At 41.3% G+C, this 25,965-nt stretch overlaps 1 protein-coding gene across 1 annotated transcript in view; it reads left to right on the forward strand.

Annotated features, from left to right (window-relative positions):
• The window catches only part of LOC126480897 (neural cell adhesion molecule 2), a 586,813-nt gene that overhangs the window by 230,682 nt on the left and 330,166 nt on the right, over positions 1–25,965 (forward strand). The gene's annotated exons all lie outside the window — the stretch shown is intronic.

Genomic DNA, 25,965 nt, shown 5'->3' on the forward strand with positions numbered 1-25,965 from the left:
AAATAAAATTTATTCTGCTGGCAGTCTATAAACACAATTTAAAAGAAGTTTCTTAAGGCTCCTCAAGACGACTACTGTAAACACGCTAAATATAAGCGTTGCAATATGATACATATTCAGTCAAATTTCCAGTCACATTACTTGAAAATTTAGCAGTGCACAGCGGCAAAATATTGTGCAAATTGCAAAATAACGCTTTCTGGATCTCCTAATATTTTCGTTCCTACTTGCATCAAGAAACAGGCGTCCTTGAGTGGTTATGTTTGGCACATGGCGTGCTGGACACGGACAGAGACAAACAGCGCTCTAGAGACATCAATACGGGGCTCTACGACCAACGAACTCAAAATGATTACCATAATTCTCGAGGTGATCTAATTATAATTATTGGGTGTCTTGCTTTCTGTAGCTTTACACCTCAGAGATGGAAAGTGTACCGCCCAGACAGCCCAAGGAACCAAAAAGAAGAAGATGCTGTAGGTAGTAAAGGAGACTCATGGTCTCTACTCCCCTGAAATTTACGGTACTCCTTGTCAGTTTGGTACGAACTGTACTGGTTACTCCATCTGTACAGCAGACATGAAGGTTTTCCGAGTATGGTACAGCGTCATACTGTAGAAAACTGTTAGTCTACTAGTAATAGGTTTTTTACAATATCATGCGGTAAGTAAAACATTCTCGGTTTTCTTGCCGCGTCAATTCGGTATAAAATCTCGAGCTTTCGAGCCGTGCACGGGATATATAAGGCCATGACAGATGCAGTGAAGGCAGTCAGTTGCCCTGATGGTGACGATGGAGGCTATCGCCGAAAGTTCGAGATTTTGTCCCGAATTTACGCGGCACGGAAAGCGAGTGCCGTCGCGAAAGACTTTCTTCTCATGATGCGCTACCTTACCCAAAAAACTTTTGTGTCAACTGACTCTGGCCGCGAAAGACTGCGCCTTTATATCCATCTGTACAGTTTTGGAAAGTTGTGCAGATACCAACGCCAAATTAAAAGTCGAAATTAGGAAAATTTTCGGTTTCTGAGTGCATTCACGCAAATAAAGGCAATACCATTTAATGATAGTAAAAATCTTGTCGAACGCGTCATCGAACTGAGACTCCCCTTAGCAACGAAACCGTGGAGATCGTAATGTGCAGCAGCAACGTTATCTAGGACAGCAGTCATAATCTTAATAGTCGGCTGAGGTGATCTCACGAGATTGAAAGAATACAGAGGATTTCGTCGTTTATATTTTAACAGGACGTAGAATAACGCCCTCCACAGACATCGACATGGCCTCGTATAGCAGGCTGGAATGTCAGGAAGGCGAAAAGGTGCTCATCACACACCGACTAATGCCCTCAAAAGTCTCCCCCAGAGTAGTGGGGAAGGTAATCAACTGCTGTTGACTAAAAAAATGGAGGTAATCATAGACAGCAGAGACTTTTATTCTAATTTAACGCGGAAAGAAAACCTATAGCATTTTATGGAGAAGTGTCGTAGAGGGAATCTTCGTTCCATTAGTCAAGATGTCTGCGCCAGGATTCCCGTTTATCACTGGAACTGATGACGGATAACATATGCGATAATTGTTTCACACATTGGTTTACATGTATGAAATCTTGGCAGTGCATCTATTAATTAACGACAAAATATTCTGGCGGAATCATTCCTAAACTTCTTTTATGCCCCCCTCGATGTAAGATTATAGCGTCAATGTTTATCCTCATCTTTTTTTAAATGCCTGGTAAATTCACTACGATTTGTTATAGATTGGAGCGTAAAGAAAGAAAACAGCCCATACGGAAGCGATAACAAATTACTTGCAGTATAAACCGTACTTTATTCCACTCTGTAATACTAAAACTCACGGTAATAAATACTGTAACTGAAGCTTTCCAAACGGGCACTGAGAAATCATTGATGAATTGCTTTGGTCAAGTTTAATTCAAATTCCACTCGAGGTTTCAGTCGTCGTGCCGTCAACTTTAGGAGCATTTTGATGTTTTCACATCGAGAAATCTAGTTTTGGCAAGCATATGTGCCGTCTGTTTAACTGACGGTGTAGCAAGACAGTTATGCCTATTTTTTGCTAGTGAATAAATGAAATAGAAATCGCCTATACGTCAAATAATTACCAAAGGTAGCATGAGAGTGAAACACAGTAGTTGCAATTCAGAGTACATTACGCCAACAAATACGAAATGCTTCCACCACAACAGAATCAATAAAAAAAATCTCTTTTTTAAAAATGTTAAAATCATAGCATATAACATTTTGTGCATGTAATTTTATGTTAATTGAAAGCTAATTTGCATTTCATACAACCGCTTAGCCTTATAAAATGGTCCATGAATTGAAAACAGGTTACAAAACGCGTACGGTAAAAAAAGACAGGTAATACTAATGTAGAGGTTGTACTTCATATTCTCACAAAGAAAATTACCGACAAACTGAACCTGACATCGGCTTTGAGACTCCTCTGTGCAACTGAAACAACATTATAATATTGAGTCGCAAAGCTACATTTATTGGACACTATACAGCGTTCATTTTCCTCGTGAGTCACTTGAGTGATCCTTCACACTATACCTTCAGTGTACGCGGTTACTGCTCTTCATTGCGTGATCTCCTGTTTTACTAACGTACGTACAAAAATGTTTGCTTTTGTAAATCCTTTAATTTCTTTTGCTCACTACTATTTGATGATGTATCGCGATTTTAAGTTTCTTGTTTAAGAAACAACCTGTTTTGCTTAGGCTTACGTTAATACCTCTCTCCACCCTGTGGACAGATTTCAAAATTTTATTGAAAGCACCAAGTGCGGAGTTTGCAACAACTGCTAGCTATACTAACAGCTATGTAAATAACGTTCTCCTATTGTCTCGCGCAGAAAATATTTGTTGGAGTTCATAATGCATTACAACATCATTAAATAATTATCAGTTATTGCTTTTCCTTAGATTCATATATTGTGGGAAAGCAGTCAACAATCTGCAGGACAACCGTTCAGAAACAAGGTCTCGCTTCTATATTTCCGTATGCTGGCGATTATACAGTATGCTCATTTTAACTGAAGACATTAAAATATCTATAAAACTATAAATCGGATCAAAAATGGTTATAATTTTAATTTATATGTCTCAGAATGGTACCTCAAAATATATCACACTCGATCCCCCGTCCCACAATGCACGTGGTTGGCAAGGAGAAACTTTGAAATCTTCGATGGGAACTCCCGTCTTTATGTTTCTACGGTAAAATCTGTATACGTTTTGTCTTAGGGATTTTCTTCGTTTCATCACAGATGGCGCTGTAATCGGAGGAGTAGAAATAGGTACACAAGCGTAATTTATGACATGCGACTCAATGGGAATATCCAATGCAACGTGAGACCCCACCTCGAGACTGCGAGGGTAGGGCAGGTCAGTATTTCTTAACTTATAATTGGGAACCCCATTCGCAATGTTATATTCCTACGATATATCGAACAGGGGACTACTCGACGGGCCAGTGTGGTCGTGGCTCGAGGCGAACGCTACTATAATGGCAAAAATGTTCAAACGTAGCACCGCAAACTTCAAAACACTGATAAGCTTTTGAAATGATTGTGCTCAGGACAGAAACACATCTGCAGGAATGTGAGCACAGACGTTTCTGAGGAAGTCGGTCACGTTTCCACGGCCTGTTGGAATTTGCTGGTACACCTGATGTATCAAATATACCCACAGAAAGAAATCCAGATACATCAAATCCGGCCACCCAGGAGGACAATTAACAGGGCCAATTTTGCCGACATACCGACCAGTGTAAACACGGTGTAATGCCTTTGTACTTCAGTTGCGTAAAGTGTTGGGCAACTGTCACGCTGAAACAACATGCATTGTGGAACGTCCACAGAAACATCCGGCAGTAGTGCCGAAATTTTTTATTCCAAAATATTCCATATTTTGGTCCATTCAACATACCATCGATAAGATACGTACCAATGAAATTGTTCTCCATGATACACCATACTGTAACCGACCAAGGACTTAATGGTCAGCTTGCCGTAACCAGTGGGGATTGTCTACACACCAGTCATGTAAGTACATGTTGTGCCGGTAAACGCTACCATGGTTTGTGAACGTAGACTCATCTGAAAATAGTACCTCGGCAAAGAACATGGGGGACATCTGTATTTGTTGATGTCTCACAGAACATTACCCGCTTATGGAAATCGGTGCCATGAAATCCTTGCTGCAGTGACACGTGGTACGGATGATACTTACGACGATGAAGTATTACGACAGTACTATCTACCGACAACCTGGAATCGCGGAGTAACTGTCGGACGCTTATCTGTTGATTGTGGAGCACTACCGCTAATACAGTTATTTAATTAGCTTCTCCTGTAACACACCTGCAGTGTTTCGTTTTGCCGGTCTGCACGCTGCCACCAGACATAAAGGCGTTCACAACCTTGTAAAGTAACGAAAGAGAGCGAGCTTTCTCTGGAAAACGCTCGGCATACAAGGTGACAGCAGCCTCAGTATTGCTCATACGTTCTCCGAAAATCAGGATGATTTCAATTTTTTTCTTTTTTGGTTCCAACATTCATCGTCCACTTGCAATTCTGTCCCCCAAATGATAGGTAGGTGTGCAGGAATAAGCACTGCGCAAGTATTGTAATGTTTAGAGCTGCTGTCCGTTCCACGTTTGCATGATACGTGGGCTCCGGTCGCAATGTACTGACTCTTATGATACGTCGTAGTTCGCTACACGACCACGGTGGTGCGTTGAGTAGTCCCCTGTTCGATATGTCGGAGGAATACAACGTTGCGAATGGGGCTTCCTATTAGAAGTGGTTAAATACTGGCGTGTCCCATCCTCGCAGCATGGAGGTGGGGCTCCACGTGTCGTTGGATATTCAAGGGTCATTGAGAAGCACGTAGTAAATTATGATTGTGTTCCCATTTCTATTCCTCCGATTACAGCACCATCTGCGTCGAAACGAAAAAAATCCCTCAGACAAAATGTATGTAAATTTTGCCATAGAATCGCAATCTGCAATAAAGGCGGGGGTTCCCATCGAAGATTTCAGAGTTGCCCATTGCCAACCACACACGGGGTGTTATATATTTTGATGTACCCTTCCGAGCCAAATAAACTGGAATTATAATTTTGTTTTGACCCGATGTGTAGTTTTCGAGATATGTCAGTGTCTTCAGTTAAAATGAACACCCTGTATACATCAGTGCTACACATTTCATTTGTATTCGAACAGCTCAAAAACACCAACTAGAATACTAAATCCTCAACAGTGCATATCTACATAATTACAATCATAACACAAGCAGCATCTTTGAAAATACTACTTATGTGGACGAAGGTAGATTTATGGACGAACTGGAGGAAATTGAGACAAGAAGCGCCTTCGAAGACCAATCGAAATGAATGTGAGCAAAAGGTGCTGAAAAATACAGAATTTTGAACGCTTTAGGCATTTACTCTAATACCCTATATCTTCACTCTTTTAGGTATATAAACTCTGATGTACATTGGTCTCACCTTGTTGTCTTTGTCCCATGTTGACTGAATGGCTCTGAGCACTATGGGACTTAACATCTATGGTCATCAGTCCCCTAGAACTTAGAACTACTTAAACCTAACTAACCTATGGACATCACACAACACCCGGTCATCACGAGGCAGAGAAAATCCCTGACCCCGCCGGGAATCGAACCCGGGAACCCGGGCGTGGGAAGCGAGAACGCTACCGCACGACCACGAGCTGCGGACTATGTTGACTGACATCACCGTACACGTAAATAACACAAATCTACATATTATGACACTCATGTCATTGATAATAGCCGTTGGCTGTGTTAACGTCAATGGTGACAAAGCCCTACGAGGACGATGTTATTTTCAGTCTATTTCTATATAGTTATGTCATATCGAGTCTTGTATGTGAAAACTAGCAGACTGAAAATATGTTGTACGTACTATTGTTCTCGTGTTGTTTCTCTAATTAAGTTGTATTATGATCTATGCTTGAGAATGTCATATTGAAATGCAACATAATAGTAATAAAAGGTCAGAAGCCGAAAATGCCGTCATTTGGAGTTCAATTAGATTACGAGAACTATTTTCTTCAGTCCTCGAAGAAGTCTGCGCACTCGTAAACAACTATAAGGCGCACCGGGCCGAACTTCATAATACTAGTGACTCTGCTGTTTTGGCTGTTTTCAGCACCATGTGGAAGAATTTAATAGCGTAAGTTTGGAAGTAGGCCTCGAAATCAGTTGTAGTATCTCTAAAATAACGCAAAATCCTCACAATGGAAGAAACTTTGGTATATTCAGTATGACGTTATGGAGCCAGTTGAAGAGATTTTACAGTTAAATCCTTTGAAGTCAAGAAGGAAGCAGAGAACAAAACAAATAGACAAGAGCGGACCAGCTGATGAGTTTTTATATTCAAGTCGGTGAAGAAAACAACGTAATAGATGGTAAAAGAAAGAAAAAAGAGCCCAGTAATGAAAGGAAACTGGGAAAATTAAGAATTTATTTGCGGAACCAGCTGAGGAGTATTTATATTGAAGCTGATTGAACACAATGAAGGAACATGTAGCAACAGAAACAAAAAACAGCCCAGAAACATCTTGGAATTCTTTTTGTTAAACAGATATCTAAAATTAACCTTCGACTGAGTTGGAAATGGAAATTTCACATTGTGTGTTCCCAGTTTTGGCTTACGGCAACGAGATGCCGACTTTTATGGCAAAAACGAGTCTAAAGCTGAAAATTCGTCAGCGATCAATGGGAAGATGCGTGGTGGGAAATATCTGTCGAGATAGGAAAACAGGTAATTAATCATACAGTCTAGCGAGTAACATTTTATTACAGCTACACTAAAATGGGAGGTGAATGGGACATCCACCCAGGAGAATGTACAGCTCTTGCACGAATGAAGTTCTTTGCTGAAATACAAAAATGAGGAAAGTTCTAACAGAACGTGGATAGCTGACATTATAAAACATACAGGAGTTGCCCATGGAAAAGTCTACAGAGGGTCGTTATCCAGCACTGATTTCCAAATGGCTGGCAATGACTATCTAGTCATGAAACATATGTCTTCCTTCAGCAATTTCTCAGAAATGTGTAAATTAAAATTTCCATAGGAAACTCCATGTCAATGAGATAAGTTACTTGAATAATGGATCACTTTTGGTCATGTGAAAATAAATAAAACTTCCTGGAAAAAGAAATCTGTCAGTTGTGCTTGGATAGTTCGGTCGGTTGAGTGGTTTTAGGATCGAGTCACAATGGGGTACACCGTTTCAGTCTGCCGGAAAGTTTCAAATCGATGCACATTATACTGCAGAGTTACAATTATCAGTTTGTATGGACGTGTCTCAAGAAATCGTAGAAATATAATTTTTGCTGAAGAAAACAGCGTACCAAGAAATTAGCTTCTAACGCAACTCCAGCTCGACGCTGTAGTGTCACTTGCAGCTATTAAATAAGTTAAGAATTTTGTAACTTGTGTCTGAAGTCTGAAATACAAGACCTAATTTTATTTTGTGAATTGAAGCAGATAGAGAAACTGTGTACCCCTATCTGATGCAGGAAATATGCTCCACTCTGTAATTGCTTTTGTTCCATCAGCTCCGACAGCTAACTCATTAACAGAAATGGTTTGGTCTACAGTGTACTGGTTTGGTCTACAGTGTACTTGACAACTACGAACGACATGTGAATTAAAAAAAACGAACTGACGGTGCAGTTTATTCAGAGACTCGACGAAGAAGTAATGCATCCTACTTCTCAATATGAGAAACAAGGTTTAGATTTTCTATATCAAACATTAAATCGATCCTACCACTCATCTCCATTCCACTTATCAAAATACGGGACTTGATACATACGCTTTCTCTAGCGTATTTCACTTGCACAAGACGGAGTGCGTTATAACACTTATGGCGAATATTTTAGGAGATGGTTGTCTAGTCCGAATAAAACATTCCATGCGACATTGATCTAGTTTTTACTTGTTACAGAGATATAGATGATATCGGAGCAAGTTTTCATTCTTATGTAGATACTCCAGACGATATGAGCTTACTGGTCGATTCTCACTGTACCCATTATATCGTTTATACATGCGGTACATACAGATGCAGAGTATGCCTTGTGTATGGTATTGGTTTTCGGGTTTCGTAATGGACAAGCTGCTGCTGCTGTTGCTTGTAGAGAGTAGGGTAGACGATTTCCTAACCTCGGAGTGACAGATTCAACAATGTTTTCACTAAACTACGAGAGACCCGTGCTATGCCCGGTGGTCATACTTTATCTCAAAGTGAAAATGAAGCGAGTGTGGACGGATTAGCAGATATTATTCACTTCGTGGAACGTAGTCCAACTACATGCACACACAGAACTTTTACTCCTATCGGTGTGCCACATACGGGGATATGGCGGTTATTACATATACTTGCCCTCTGTATCAAACACAGTGGATTCAACACCATATAGATTGATATCGAGGCAGACGACTGGTGTTTGGTCGTTCGCTGGTTGCAACGCGCTGAGTAATCCCATTGATATTGTTTACTGATGAAACCACTTTCACACGCGACGGTATCAGTAACACTCGTAGGTCCCGCCGGTGATCCGACGAAATTCCATATGCCTTTGAGGAGGCATCTTTTCAGAAACGCTTCTCTGTAAATATATGATGTGGTATGAGAGAATACGAATAGTGGTGCCCTCACAAAGGAATTATGCACTTGGAAAGTTTCTCGTGGAATTGTCAATAGAAGTTTAAATAGCACAGACGACGAAAGTGGAATTTATGAAAATCTGCATTGAAGTAAACTATTTGCATTTGTTTAACGTCTTCTGTATTATGCAGTACGGTTGTACTATGTAGAATTTCGAGAAGGCGTCTTAATGTTGTTGTTTTGCGAAATAGGTACAGTTATCGTCCATATATTTAGTGATATAATCACTTCGACAACAAGTATTACTTTGTTATAGAACATCATTGTACGAATTATACACTGAAATGCCAATGAAATTGGTGTAGGCATGCGTATTCAAATACACAGATATGTAAACAGGCAGAATACGGCGCTGAGGACGCCAACGCATATATAAGACAACAAGTGTCTGGCGCAGTTGTTGTATCGGTTACTGCTGCTATAGTGGCAAGTTACCAAGATTTAAGTGAGTCTGAACGTCGTGTTACAGTTGGAGCATGAGCGATGCGACACAGCGTCTTCGAGGTAGCGATGAAGTGGGGATTTTCCCGTACGACCATTTCACAAGTGTACCGTAAATATCAGGAGTCCGATAAAACACCACATCTCCGACATTGCTGCGGCCAGAGAAAGATCCTGCAAGAATGGGACCAATGGTGACTAAAGAGAATCGTTCAGTGTGATAGAAGTGCCATCCTTCAGCAAATTGTTGCAGATTTCAATGCTGGGACATCAACAAGTGTCATCGTGCGAACCATTCAACGGAACATCATCGATATGGGCTTTCGGAGCAGAAGGCGCATTCGTGTACCCTTGATGCCCTCATGACACAAAGCTTTACGCATCGCCTGGGCCCTAAACACTGACATTGGACTGTTGATGGATGGAAACATGTTGCGTGGTCGGATGAGGCTCGTTTCAAGTTGTATCGACAGGATGAATGTGTACTTATATGGAGACAACCTCACGAATCCATGGACTGCACGGCAGGGCTGGTGGAGGTTCTGTAATAGTGTGGGGCGTTTGCAGCTGGAGTGATATGGGACCCCTGACACGTCTAGTTATGACTCTGATAGACGAAACATACGTAAGCACCCTGCCTGATCACCTGCGTCCATTCATGTCCTTTGGGCATTCTGTTGGACTTGGATAATTCAAGCATGACAATGCGACACTCTGAACGTCCAGAATTGCTACAAAATGGCTTGAGGAACACTCTTCTGAGTTTAAACACTTCCTCCTCCACCAGCGTGAACACCTTCCCATACATGAACAGTACTGGGAATAACTGGGATGCCTTGCAAGGTACTGTTCAAATGGTTCAAATGGCTCTGAGCACTATGGGACTTAACATCTTAGGTCATTAGTCCCCTAGAACTTAGAACTAGTTAAACCTAACTAACCTAAGGACATCACACACATCCATGCCCGAGGCAGGATTCGAACCTGCGACCGTAGCAGTCGCGCGGTTCCGGACTGCGCGCCTAGAACCGCGAGACCACCGCGGCCGGCAAGGTACTGTTCAGAAGAGATTTGCACCCCCTCGTACTCTTGCGGATTTATGGACAATCCTGCAGGATTCGTGGTGTCAGTTTGCTCCAGCACTACTTCAGGCATTAGGCGAGTCCATGCCACGTCATGTTGCGGTACTTGTGCGTGCTCGCGGAGGTCCTACATGATATTGGGCAGGTTTAACAATTTCTTTGGCTCTTCAGTGTGTATTTGGATATGCATTCAGCTTCGTTGATTGATTGGGTTGCTCCAGTGGTTTGGGTAGGAGACAGGTTTGTACAGCAATACGTTTTAATACAGTTAGACATGTATTCAATACGTTTAGAGCCTGAAGTGGGGTGTTCTTACGGTTTTTATTGGAGACCGGTGTGTACTGCAGTACGTTGCAATAGAGCCAGTATGTTTTCAATAGAGAAATGGGCTAAATTGCACTAACGGCATCGGTGGGTTTTCTGTTGCGTGCTGCTGTTGGCAGTTCGTTATCGCTACAGGTATTCTATCCAGTAATAGCATACTGTAGGCAATAAGAATCGCTCCATCTTACAATTTTGGTTATCACGGATACTTGACTGTTGTTTTCCGAGTATGTTCAGATTTTCGGAGCTGTGGGGTGAAACTAGTAGCAATCATATTAATAGTTGTCTTACCATTTCACAAAAATTTGGCTTTTTTCGAATATGTCGCGATTTCCGAGGGTGTGGTTAGGCAGGAACCAAAATCCACATCTTAAACTGATGCAAGAAACAAAATATCAGCTGAGTAAACTGCAGCGAGTGAAACAAAATGTCAGGTAACTTAAAGTATGAAACAACGAGTATATCATTAGCTATCTACACTTGACTGATGATTTGCCCTGTTGACTTGCCATCATTCTTCCTACAAATAGTTACCAACAGCAGCACGAGGTGGAAATATACATATAAACGACCGCAAGCGAAGGTACACCCGTGTCCATGTAAAGCTGTGCGTACTCTCCTAAAGTGGAGATGTTGAATTCCCGCCAGCCATTCACGTATGGAATAATGCAGTTCTTAAATCTTCCGTTGTAAGCTGCGTGGGCCTCCGATACATTCTGACGCGCATCGTAGTATGATAATGCATATCGGCGTATTTGCCAAAGGAATACCGATGACGCTACGTGGCACCACTAACAAGGGGAGGATACGACTTTTGGATCACAGATTTCTTCAAATTTTTAGCGTCTTTAGTAGGGCATTAAAACAACATAATGAGCAAGTAGCAAGGTGCACTACTGTAGCAGTTCCTAGAAAATTCCTGCTAGTAACGATGTGTTTTTCTTGCTCTCTATTCCTTCTTCTGTTTTCATACTCATATGAAAAAAAAAAAAAAACATTTTGAAGTAAAGTTCATAAATTACGTGGTAGCGTATAAGACATTTCTTTACCAAAAAGCTTATCCCGAGCTGTACAGCTAATTTCAGCAGGTGGATACTGAAAACTTCCACCTAATGGCTAATGGAAATAATAACAGCCGAAATACTTAATTTCTAGAAACTGAATACCTAGTAGACATTTAAAAACTCGTTAGAGTTTCTAGAGAGTAGATATGCACGACATTTAAACGTTTTGGAACAATAACAAAAATCTAATGGGACAGACAACAGTCCTAAAATTCACGACGACATAGTCGCAGAAAACCAATTTTGGAAGAGGGGACATATTTAGTGGAATTAACGTCGTACTTGGGATAGGGTATCAGTATATATCAACAGAAAAAAGACAAAGCAGAGGAAAAAGGAGAACAACGACATGTTCGATACTGAATCTCGGGCCGATCAAAACAGTTTCATGCAGTTAATTTGTGAAGTTTTGCCGTTGGATGAAGTCCTAGAAAACCTGAGTTCTGCATACGTAAGAGCAGAGAGAATCAGATTGTCGATAGAGGACACAAAAACACTTTTTATCTTGCAGCTGTCCGACAGTCCAAAGGGTGTTAGAAATGTCTCTGTCCCCCACCAATCTCGGACCGGAAAGCTGAAGCGCTCTTCTCTTCGGGAGAGTTATTTTGTCTCTGAGGATAAGTGTTGTTGAACGTGCTTTGCATGCACCCCACGTAGTCCATGGATGCCGTTATCAGAGTGATACTGTTGAATAATGGTCTATCATTTGTGTAGTTTCAGGGTATAGTTCGGAGTGAGCATATTTCGCAGTTTCCTTTCTCTCTATGTTTACAAAGCTATAATGTTTATCACAAAGATATTTTGTGTGGCTTACGCTCTATTAGGTAGATTAGGTTAGCAGCTGCTCATGTCTCTAGCGATTTTCTTGGGGTTTTCGTTAGTGCGACACAATGTATCCTCGGATTAAATTTAATTTCGTGACTAAAAGTAGCATTTGCCTCTATTCTTGCGCCTGCACGTGGGCCATAAACCACTGTTAGGTCCGATAGTTTGAATTCTGTTCCGTCTATTCGTGTTTTTATTTCCCCTAATCCTTCCAGAAAATCATCCTCCTTTGTACCTTCAAGTTTTTATTACAGTCGTTTTTTCCGAATGACTTGATCATTTGTTTCAGTAACCACGTGGTACTACTGTACCTCACTCGATATTCTTTCTCAAGATGCTCAGCAGGTCTATGCCCTCAGTATTTGTCCAAGGACGTCTTTGTTATTATATAATTTTTATTAAGCGTACTGTTAAATATGATTATGCGCTGTAAATAGTTGACGAATAGAGATGACGAACCGCACATGTCTAAGTGTTACTGGTCATGACCAATGTCTCCCTTGCAATGAAAAGTACGCTACATTCTACATCGAAAAATCCCCTATACGATGACATAATTTGCTTTAATTGTGAAACTTGCCAGATTTGATGAGATTTCGCGAACTCCCCATGGTTAGTCGTGAGTCAAGGTTGTCTACCTCTGGTCAGCCTTTAACATCCTCTCTCTCTCTTCTCTCTCTCTCTCTCTCTCTCTCTCTCCCTCTCACGCACACACAGACCCACCCACCCACTCACACACACACACACACACACACACACACGCACACACACACGTTAGTGCTCGCGCATATACTGTAATACTGTAAAGTGAATTTCTTGCTACTATTTCTGTTCGAATGTAAACGGAAAGCCGGCCGAAGTGGCCGAGCGTTACTAGGCGCTACAGTCTGGAACTGCGCGACCGCTCCAGTCGCAGGTTCGAATCCTGCCTCGGGCATGGATGTGTGTGATGTCCTTAGGTTAGATAGTTTTAAGTAGTTCTAAGTTCTGGGGGACTGATGACCTCAGATGTTAAGTCCCATAGTGCTCAGAGCCATTTGAGCCATTTGTAAAGGGAATGAAGAGTGGATGTTCGCCTTCTGTAGTTCCTCCACCGGTGAACTGATTCTTTCCTTTCTCCAGCTCCGCGTACATAATTATCTTCAAGCGCTTATTTTTTATTTCCTTTTTGTATGTTGGACCTTGTACATCAGGAGCAGAAGTCCAATTCAGAAGGTGATAGAAAATATTAATTTTACTACATTCCCTCGCATGCCTTTTGAGCCACTGCATTTTAAATTCTTCGTATGTTTTGTTAAAAACTATGAAATGATAGTTCCTTTTGTTGTAATAAATTAAGGGTCTAGAGGTAACGGTATTTCATTGTTTGGTCTTCATATCCAACTTCCATCCTCCTTCTGGTACTTCGTCAAAAAGCAATAGTAATGAGAATAGTGCGTAAGGGTCAGCCCAATTAAAACGAAACAGATGAAAAAAAAGCAGGTAAACTGTTTATTATTACAAATTAATCGCCACAATTGTCGATACATTTATCCCACTTCTAGACAAGGCAAGACGGGACCGTACAGGGGATGTGTAAGGGCTTCCTAGCGAAACATCTGCAGCGTCCTCAAAATTACCATGGTAACATCCAGACCCGTCCACATGTTGCCAAGATTGTTTCGACTACGCTGTAGATGTTACGCTGGGGAGCCCTTACACATCCCCATCCTGTTGAGATTTCCACAATTTTCGAGCCCATAAGGAAGACATTCGTGATCGTCGATTTGCTTCGGACGAAGAGATGCACAACTGGGAACAATCATGGTACCGTAGGAAATCTCAAATATCTTTCTATGAAGGTATGGACCATCTGGTCTTACAGTGGGATAAATGTATTAACAGTTAGAGCGACTACTTTCGAATTAATGAACAGTTTAGTTACTTGATTCCATCTGCTTCGTTTTCATTTGACTGCCCATAATAGTGCAGCAACCGGGTGCCTGAATGCCACCACCAGAAATACGACTATTTTTTTTCTCCCTGCGTTATCAGTTGCGCACACTGAATTTTACAAATATCTACTGCAGGATCACAACAGCGATATCTGTGATTTAATTTCTCTAGGCAAATCCGACCAGGAAAGAGGTAATAAGGAACTGGAATCTTACCACGTTAGAAGGATTTAAAATAGAGCACAAGAAGAATGATTCCTTTCAATATAAATAGAACTGAAAGATATCCTTGCGTAACAACTAGAACCACGCAGTATGACAAAACTAAGAAAGGAATGAGAAGCGGGTTGATGCAAGTAAAGAATGTTTTAATTTTAAAAATAACTTTGCTGGTGTCATTAAATGAACTGAGGAAACAGTCTATGTTTGATACAGCGGTGTATGGACATGAAACAGCCGTGGTGGCATTCAGTTGCAAGGAGATGGAAGCATTCTAATTTTTTTTTTTTTATGAAATGGATGATGGAAATTGAGTGGATATGACGTGAAAGTGACGAAATACTTACCTTCTTCAAAGACATTTCGCGGTTAGCACTTAGTTGCAACTGTTTCACTGTTAGCACTGTTGGTTACATATGGGATTTCAGTAATAAGACAGGATACTCTTGGTTGAATATGTAATTTCAATACTAAGACGGCATATTGCTGCAAAACCATCTGCGCTGAATCTTGACTCCGCAACGTCGGTGTAATGTCTCCTAGAAATCGATAATATTCACAGCATCCTTAAGGCGAAAGTACATTACACTCACTTTCCGCGGGTACCCTTCTCTCCTTTTTCTGAGATGAACACCTTTGACAAATCGTGCCTCCGCGCGCACAGACACACATACTCATATGCACAAAGAAAGATAGGCGTGCTCTTTCCTCGTGCACACAGCTCGCCCCAGAAACGTTGAATGGCTATAAATATTGCATGTGACCTCTTGAGAGGGAGGTCCATGAATTTAAATGAAATAATTATGGTAAGCGTTGTAGTGTGGAACCCGGAAGCATAGTAATGGTTCCTTTCGAGGTGGACATCAGAAAGAGGCGTGAATAAGTTTTCATTCTCCAGATGGTTCCCACTGTGAAGCGTGTTTTAGTGTTTTATCTGTGCAACTGGGGCAGGAAATCCCTCCGCATCGTGGAAAGGGAAAACATCCAGAAAGTTATAGCCGTGCTTGTTGCGTAGCCCTTGCTGCTATTTACACGCGTGCGTTGCCGAAAATAATGGCTGCTCGCTCATCTCCCTCTCCGACTGAGAAAACACAGCCGTTGGTTGATTCAGGGGTTGGCAAGCCTTACCAGGCTTTCATTGCTCCAAAGCGCTCACAGGGAAAGGCTACAAGCGAGAGGTTCTAGAGATTCGTATTCAATTTGTCTTTTAAGTGTAGCAATAATATTATTAGAGCTGAGTACATGGTGCCAAAAACTTTGTCAGTACAACGTATACGAACATCCATATGTGCACAATTGCGCAACGTCCTTTTAAATGTAAAAGGTTTTATTTTTGACAGACTTATATGTAATGAGTTGCATTTTATCCACCATAATAACAACACGGCATGAGGTACTAATTCAAAACGGCAAAAAATATTTTGAACACATCAAAGTGATATTTACAACTGTCGAAACCGGTTGTCAACAGTAAAGAATTGACTATTGAAAGTTTTTTCCCATTTTTTGACTCGCTGTAACTCTGCTTTACGATTTTTATAAACTAAAATTTTCCCTAATTTATGAATAACCATTGTTGTGGAATTGATGGACGGTTAGAAGAAGAGATAGAAAAGCTGGTGGGAGGTAAGAAAGATTGAATACTCCTGCTTTAAACAGATTAGACATTACGATTAAAGTATTCTACGTGCGGTGCTCGCAGTCTTTATTTCCTGGCAACAGTTTTCTGTATTTTATTGTTGGATCTGTGTATTTGCACCTGTATGTATTCATTTATTCGTGCACTTATCTCCCATTATACATTCTGTGATCAATCCCAAGAATTTTCTGTTATCTTATAAAAGTTGCAAAATGTTATTCTGTATCAACTTTGACAGTAGTATCTCAGGTTTTGTATGAAATGGCTCTTCGGTGTTGGCTGTCACAAAAACGTTTAGAGTAGTTTTTCCTCTTCTTTCAGGAAATGCTACCAAGAAATTTAAAAAAAATGAAACGAGGGAAGTATTATCGAGACATCTTGTTGGTAGTAATGAGAAAGGTGGAAAATGAGGGATTAGCAATTCGTAAGGCTGCAGTTATCAAACCAATGATCGATTGTAGGAAAATCGATAATTATCGATTGTAGGAAAATTTTCTAAACGAAACTGACGATGGAGCCACTGTACACAAAGTAACAAGTAGGCTCACGAATTATGTAGATCTAGCCAAATAGCATTTGCACATACAAAAATTTTGAGAATGAGCTCGAAAGGACTAAGCTAATATGAGATAGTTTCATAAATATTTACTGAAATTACTATTTAGGTATCTAAATCGCTCTTTAAATTAGAACCAAATGTTTACTACTGCTTTTTAAATATCAACGTTTGTCTTTTCTAAATTTATACATTTTTCAACAAAGAATGTTTTCTCGTCTAAATGCCGCGAGTGTCTGTGACACTGTGAAAGTAATGACGGGTTGTCACAAAAATTTACTCCTGCAGAATCATTTTCAGGAAAACCGAAATGTTGCTATGGCTTCAAATTTGTGAAGAAATATACCCTAGGATACATATTACGAAACACACCAGTGTTAGAAAGGGAAACTGATAAAACTGCATCCTCAAAAATTAAAAATCATAAATCGTGACAACTTGACTTAGTCTCCCCTACAATAAAAAAAAAAAGAAAAGCAGCACATCTTGTGTGCACTCCTGATTGGTAACGTCTGTTGCTTACAAATGGAGAAAAAAAGATAAATTAACGAAAGTTCCTCTAAGGCTAAAGTGTTGGAGGCGCGTGCTAGAAACAAAGAATAAATTAAGTGCTTTTTTCGGAGAAAACAGTGTTTCAAACGAACAATCATCTCAGTGTAAATTTATTACCACCGTGTGAAATCATGACAAATGTTGCAATCTTACGGAAAGAAAAATTAACAGTACATGATTGGAGAAAATGTTGTTAGTACTCACTTATTAACGACGGCTCACTACAAAATGCTATCAGAAAAAAAAGATAGAACTTCATAAAATAGTGTTATTTCTGTAGATAGATAGGAGCCATCCTATTTGCTTCTGCTACATTTCTTTATTTCAAAACTGTTCAATACTCTTGCAGTTGCATTTATTGTACTTAGTTCTTCATCAGATAAAAAGTGAATGAAGCCTCATATCCAGTGGTATCTCTACTGATTCTTGACAAATTGTATAACGGTGTGTGTATGCTGCGTTGTATAGAATAAACTGTTCATATTTACATATTATTATGTCAACTTGACGGGCATTTAAAGGATCTTTTACAGAAGAAATCAGTTTTCCGTAAACAAGAGTTTGTATATGTCTGCCATCTAAGACACTATGGATTACAATGTTCGCATACAGAACAGTAACTTTCTTAACAATGATTTGGTTCATTGCTATTCAGAAAGTTTTAAATAGAATTTCCTGCGTTTGCCTAATGATAAAAAGACAAAAGGGGGGCCGAGAAGACCTTGGGATAACACCAACATTGTCCAATCTGCAAAGAAATTATCAGCAAATATTCCATGATATTCCATGTAGTCACTCACTTTCTTTATGCATTTGAGCCTACTCTCGCTACTACCTGTAGAAACTGAACTCGGATAAACTCTGCCAATATAGTGCAACAAACTATACGCATAATGCTCGATGAATGTCTGCGTCTTTCATCGTAGTTGAGCCTTCAAAATTAATAAGAGTTTAAAACCAAATAATTTTGCTGCAGAAGGTGATAGTACGGAATCACGATAACGAAAGAAGAACGAGGTGAAAACCGTCTTTCAAAACACGATAGGAAAGAGTTTTTCATTATTTCAATACGTCTGTCACGTTTTAAACGAATATTTAAAAAAAATTAATTCCATGTCGTAATTAATGGAACGAGTCGCTTAATTACTGGTTGCATAAAGCCACTCTCTTGCTCATACCACAAAAAGCTATCGATATTTCCTCTACAGAATGTCAGATTCAAGCTGCGAGCGCGTCAGGAAACTGAAACAAAATTTCGATGGAAGGTATATTATATTTGGAACAGACGAATCTTTGATATACCCTTATGGCTGAAATTTATCGCCATTTTATATGGCGATACCCAAATTAAAACAACTGAATTAGTGTTATATTCACCAAATAGTTCTCACGTAGAAGATAGAAGATAGCAGGAAGCGAACCCCTTATCACAGAAAAGCTGTTGCTGTATATAGGCGGCATGCTTGCTCGCTTGCAACTAGGCTCGTCCAGGGCGATTGTAAATTAAAACACAAATTACTTTCGCAACAACGCAAGTAACAAATAAGGATCATTCATTAAAATTAAGGGTTGTGACATAGTCACCGTAATTAACCATACAAGGTTCGTTACAAATTACAAATTTTGAGTATCATTACGCCATACATACCGACACTTTAAGGAAACGGAGAATAGTGAGTACGATAGATGTAGCGGCTCCAAGGCCAAGGAAGCAGACAGTGCAGAGGAGAGCGATGAGCTGAGGCCACGCACCTGCAAACCTCATCCAGCGATGGCATCGGCAGAATGTGAGGTGGTTCCGATTGTCCCATCAGGGCCAGAAGGCGGAGCTTTACTTGACTTAAACCCACTCTTTTCAAGTCTTTTTGTTCCTCGGTGAACGACACCCCTTTGGTTTCCTTGTTGAGAAAGTAACGTAACATCCGATTGCTCAAACCTATGCGCCTGCTACACGCAATACGGTCTTGGAAAGAAATTCAACTCTTACCAATGGTGTCTGTCATCTTTCCTACTTGAATGTAGAGTTCATGGTTGTGTGTCTCCTGCTTTCACCATTTTCATCGATTGGGCCGAGGAATGTAATAAAGATCATTATTTTATCTCCTGCTTAGCAGTTATATATGTGGGAAACCAGTTCGTAGAAATATTTCTTCTGCTTAAGTAAATTCTCAGACTGTAATACTAACATTATTGTATTTACTGTCATCTAAGAAAGCTATTCGCATGTCGCACGACGATTTTCTTCAAGAGAATCCCAGATTTACGGTTTTCACATCTGTTGACGCTTATGGCCTCTGGATTGTCCCTAAGAAAACCATTAGAGTATCATGAAACTATATTGCAGTCCTCCATAAACTCGCTGTAAATTTCATGTAAATAATTGAACTACTTTCAAGTTATGCGGCCTTTTAACTTCAAGAGTCACCTCACCCAGTACCCATGCAGGAATTATCTCAGTAGTATAAGCTTTCATGTCATGGGATGCTGTGAATGGAAAAAGGTGAGTTCTCCCTTGTTCCTCGTGCCTCCAATTCTATCCTACGTAGCTATTCTCGATACTGCCATTTGTCTGAAATCTCAACCTGCCGTTTACTTATGAAATAATTTGTTTATTTTGTTTGTGTACGAAGATCACATGAGGCTCTTACATCAGGCCCTCGCAAAACGAATGATGGAAGACACACTTTTCTTTTATAGTCATCAGTTTGGCTCGTTTGATGTGGTCAACACTAATTACTCCTCTGTGTCAACCTCTTCATCTCATGATAGCATTGGCACACTACGGTCTCAGTATTTTTTTTTTTTTGGACATACTCCAGTCTGTCTTTTCCAGCGGTCTTTACTGTCCATGGCTCTTTCCAGGACCATGGAAGCGTCTACTTTGCGGAGAAGTTCCTCATTACTTGTCAGTCCACCTAATTGTAAACATCCTTATGTAGTACCGCAGCTCAAGAGTTTAGATTCAGTTCTTCTCCAGTTTTCCTATAGTACATTATTGACTTCCATAAAACGCTATGCTCCAGATATATATTCCCAGAGCCGGCAGTTGTGGCCGAGCGGTTCTAAGCACTTCAGTCCGGAACTGCGCTGCTGTTACGGTCGCAGGTTCGAATCCTGCCCCGGGCATGGATGTGTGTGATGTCCTTAGGTTAGCTAGGTTTAGGTAGTTCTAAGTCTAGGGGACTGATGACCTCAGATGTTAAGTCCCATAGTGCTCAGAGCCATTTGAACCATTTTATATTCTTAGAAATTTCTTCCTCACATAAAGGCCGAAGTTTGATAACAGCAGACGTCTCTTGCCCTGGGAAGAACTCTTTGTCTGTGCTAATCCGCTTTTTATATCCTTCCTGCTTCGTCCGTCATGTGTTTTTGCCTTCCAAGGTAGAATAATTCTTTAACTTTGTATATTTCATAAAACCTAATTTTAATGTTAAGTTTATCGCTAATCTCGTTTCTGCCATTCCTCATTACTTCCGTCTATCTTCGGCTTGCTCTCAATTTACACTGATCAACCAGAGCATTACAACCACCTTTCTAGCACCGGTTATGTCGACTTTTGGAACGAATAACAGTGGCGACGCGTCGCAGCATGGAACATGGAATCAATGAGGCTAGGTAAGTCGATGGAGGGAGGTGGCACCACATCTGCACACAAATTTAATTCCTGTAAATTCCGATGACGGGGTTATGAGCTCTGACGCCACGTTCAATCACATTCCAGGTTCTCTCCGTCCCGCAATACAGGTTTCAAGGAGATGTTGCCCTGGAAGACGACTGATTCGCGCCTTCCCATAGGCATGGTAAAGAAGGTATCGAGATTCATCAGACCACGCAACGCTCTGCCATTCTGCCAACGTCCAGTGCGCATAATTAGGAGTGTTCGGGACTCTGTGCGTTCAGGGACACTTGTGCGCTGACCAACATTAAAGTGTAATGTCAGTTCCGCCCCAGTTCGCCGCCTGTCCTCTTTTTACCAGTCTGCCCAGCCTACGACGTCCAATATCTGTGGTGGTGGTAGTTTTTGGGGGAAGGAGACCAGACAGCGAGGTCATCGGTCTCATCGGATTAGGGAAGGACGGGGAAGGAAGTCGGCCGTGTCCTTTGAAAGGAACCATCCCTGCGTTTGCCTGGAGCGATTTAGGGAAATCACGGAAAACCTAAATCAGGATGGCCGGAAGCGGGATTGAACCATCGTCCTCCCGAATGCGAGTCCAGTGTCTAACCACTGCGCCACCTCGCTCGGTCCCAATATCTGTAACGTGTGGTGCCCGCCCGACCCAACGATGTCTGGACGTGATTTCACCTTAGTTTCACCACACGTTGCAGTCAGCCATCACCGCATTCCTCGAACAGCCGACAAGTCGTGCAATTTCGAAAATGCTCCCTCCGAGCCTCCGAGCCCTCACACATCTGCCTCGGTCAAACTCAGACACACTACTGGCCATTAAAATTGCTACACTACGAAGATGATGTGCTACAGACGCGAAATTTAACCGACAGGAAGAAGATGCTGTGATAGGGAAATGATTAGCTTTTCAGAGCACTCACACAAGGTTGGCACCGGTGGCGACACCTACAACGTGATGACATGAGGAAAGTTTCCAACCCATTTCTCATACACAAACAGCAGTTGACCAACGTTGCCTGGTGAAACGTTGTTGTGATGCCTCGTGTTAGGAGGGGAAATACGTACCATCACGTTTCCGACTTTGATAAAGGTCGGATTGTAGCCATCGCGATTGCGGTTTATCGTATCGCGACATTGCTGCCCGTGTTGGTCGAGATCCAATGACTGTTAGCAGAATACGGAATCGGTGGGTTCAGGAGGGTAATAAGGAACGCCGTGCTGGATCCCAATGGCCTCGTATCACTAGCAGTCGAGATGACAGGCATCTTATCCACATGGCTGTAACGGATCGTGCACCCACGTCTCGAACCCTGGGTCAACAGATGGGGACGTTTGCAAGACAACAGCCATCTGCACGAACAGCTCGACGACGATCTCAGCAGCATGGGCTATCAGCTCGGAGACCATGGATCCAGTTACCCTTGACGCTGCATAACAGACAGGAGCGCCTGCGATGATGTACTCAACGACGAACCTTGGAGCACAAATGGCAAAACGTCATTTTTTCAGATGAATCCAGGCTCGGTTTACAGCATAATGATGGTCGCATCCGTGTTTGGTGACATCGCGGTGAACGCGCATTGGAAGCGTGTATTCATCATCGCCATACTGGCGTATCACCCGGCGTGATGGTATGGGGTGCCATTGGTTACACGTCTCGGTCACCTCTTGTTCGCATTGACGGCACTTTGAACAGTGGACGTTACATTTCAGATGTGTTACGACCCGTGGCTCTACTCTTTATTCGATTCCTGCGAAACCCTACATTTCAGCATGATAATGCACGACCGCATGTTGCAGGTCCTGTACGGGCCTTTCTGGATACAGAAAATGTTCGACTGCTGCCCAGGCCAGCACATTCTCCAGATCTCTCACCAATTGAAAACGTCTGGTCAATGGTGGCCGAGAAGCTGGTTCGTCACAATACGGCAGTCACTACTGTTGATGAACTGTGGTATCGTGTTGAAGCTGCATGGGCAGCTGTACCTGTACACGCCATCCAAGCTCTGACTCAATGCGCAGGCGTCTCAAGGCCATCATTACGGACAGAGGTGGTCGTTCTCGGTACTGATTTCTCAGGTTCTATGCACCCAATTTGCGTGAAAATGTACTTGGTGTAGCAGTTTTAATGGCCAGGAGTGTAGTTCGCGCGCCTTCCGCATTCTATACATGGACAGCACGCTCACTGATACTACATGCAGTGTGCATGTTTCTGGCTAGCAGTCATTCCTCGCCAGGTGATGGTGCTATCGCGTGAACGGATTTATATCGATATTAGGTCAGTGGTCACAATATTATGGCTGGTCAGTGTATAGACTGTATTCAATAGACTTCATTCGTTTGAACACGCCCTGTAATTCTACTTCAGTTTCATAAGAAGAGCAATTTCATCAGTAAATCTTCTTATGGATATTTTTAAACATTGAATTTTTATCCCGATCTTTGATCTTTATTTTTATTTCCGTCATTGCTTCTTCGAAGTATAGAGCACTGATTCGGAAAACTGCATGCCAGTCTTGCATCCATTTTAATAGGAGCGCTGATGTCTAGGTATTCCGGTCTCATTGCACCCTCTTCGTTCTTGTGCACATTGTATACTACGCGTCTTTCCGTATACTCTGTTACTACTTTTGTCTGAATTTTGAAGATCTTGCATTATTTTACATTGTCGAATGCTTTTTAGAGGTCGATGAATACAATGAACTAGTGTAATTTCTTCTTTAGGTCTTGTTTCCATTACGAATCTTAACGTCAGCATTGAATCTCTCGTGTCTTTACCTTTCCGAAACCCAAACGGATCGTCATCTAACAAACCACAAATTCTCTTTTCCATTCTCTGTATATTACTCTTATCATCAGCTTGGATGCATGAGCCGTTAACATGAACGTGCAGTAGTTCTCACACTTACCTGTATGTCCTATCATCTGGATTGTGTACATAATATTTTTCGGAAAGTCTGATGGTACGTCTACAGAGACATAAATTACACACACAGTCTTGAATAAGCGTTTGGTTTCCGATTTAGAAATTCCGTAGTTATGTTTTGTATCCAACTCTTTCAAATTTCTATTAGATACCGACACTAATGCTGGTTCATCTACGGCTCCCATATCTCCTACCATTGCTTCCTAAATTACGTAAGAGAAATTCTCCCGCTCGTAGAGGACTTCAGTGTACTCTTTCCATCTACCCGCTGTCTTTTCTGTGTTTGAAAGTGGAATTTCCATTGCTCTCTTGCCGTTGATGCTGTGGTTTCAATTTTACCGAAGGTTGTACATACTTTTCTATGTGCTAAAACGGTCCTTCAGAAGTCCATTTCATTTTCCATTTCTTTACATTTTTCCTGCAACCATTTTTGAAATATTTATTCTGTTTTCCAAGGTTTCTTCGCAGTTACCATCCTTCTGCCTATGTTCATTTGTTCAGCTTCAGTGACTATCCTTTTTAGAGAGGTCCATTCCTCTTCAACGGTAATGCCTACTGAGCTATTCATTATCGCAGTATCTGTACCCTCTTTCCATGTAGCAGTTCTTTGAGCACTGATCCTTCCTGACTAGTCTCCTACACTTCAGGCTACTCTTCGCCACTACCAAATTGCTACCTCAGTCTATATCTGCTCCTGGGTACGCCTTACAATCCAATATCAAATTTCGGCGTCTCTGCCTGGCCATGGTGTAATCTGACTGGAATTTTCCTGCATCTCCCGGCATTTTTCAAGTATTCTCTTGTGATTCTTGAACAGACTATTCGCTATCACTAGCTGAAATTTATTGCCGAACTCAGTTAATCTTTCTCCTCATTTGTTCCTATTACGAAACTCGTCGTGTCCCGTAAGCCTTCCTTCTTCCCCAACAATATCATCCCAGTACCCCGTGATTGTTGCATTTTCATCTTCCTTTACGTACTGGATTACCCTTTCAATATCGTCATACACTTTGCGTATCTCTTCATCTACTGCTTGCGACGTATTTATGTATACCTGAACTATTGTTATCGGCCGTAGTTCACTGCCAAATTTGATGAGAACAACGCTGTCATTAAACTATACACAGTAACTCAGTCTCTGTCGCACCTTCCTGTTCATTACTACTGGCGTTGTAGCACTTTATGGTGCTGTTGACATTACCCTATACTCATCCGACTACAAATCCTTGCTTTCTTTCCATTTCACTTCGCTGATCAAGATTATATACAGACTCTGGATTCCCCCTCCCAGGTTTTCTCATTTCTCAACCTCGTTGAAACGTGTCACATTTCACAGTCTGAACCGAAGCATGTTACCTATTCGTTGGTTACTGAATCCTTTCCTCGTCGTTACCTCCCTCTTGACAGTCCCATAATGGAGATCAGAATGTCATACCAAACCAGGATTAGTTTTTTGATGCTGATAAGCAACACTCATAGAATAATTTTTAAATGAACACATCGCCCTTTGACTGTATTGTTGTTTATTTAATAACGATCCAGGTTTCGGCCTTTTATGTCATTTTCAAGTGACTGAGTGTATGTCATTAACATATATTGCACGACATCAAGCACATAATTGGCCGTAAACTAAGGAAAATATTCGTTCCCCACAAGATGATGGTTTCACATCTGGCATTTCACGATGGCCCAATATTTTTCTTAATTTATGGACAATCTTGAGCTTGATGTCCTGCAATAAGTGTGAACCTAATCACTTGAATATGGCGTAAAAGGCCGGAGTCTAGGTCGTAATTAAATAAACAACAATACAGTCAAATGGCGGTGTATTCATTTAAAAAACAATCTGGAATATTTTGCCAACAGAGAATTCATGAAAGAACTGTTGTTAGCATGAGGAGGGTGACATACCAGAAATCTTCGGTTGACGTTGTTCACGGTTCTTGATCCAAATTATTGCAGTCTATGGTTTCGAACCGGAGAGTCTGGGATTATCCACGTTTATTCAGAGGCGCTACCCTT

Source organism: Schistocerca serialis, chromosome 5, assembly GCF_023864345.2.
Source record: "Schistocerca serialis cubense isolate TAMUIC-IGC-003099 chromosome 5, iqSchSeri2.2, whole genome shotgun sequence".
In the NCBI taxonomy this organism is placed as follows: Eukaryota; Metazoa; Arthropoda; class Insecta; order Orthoptera; family Acrididae; genus Schistocerca; species Schistocerca serialis.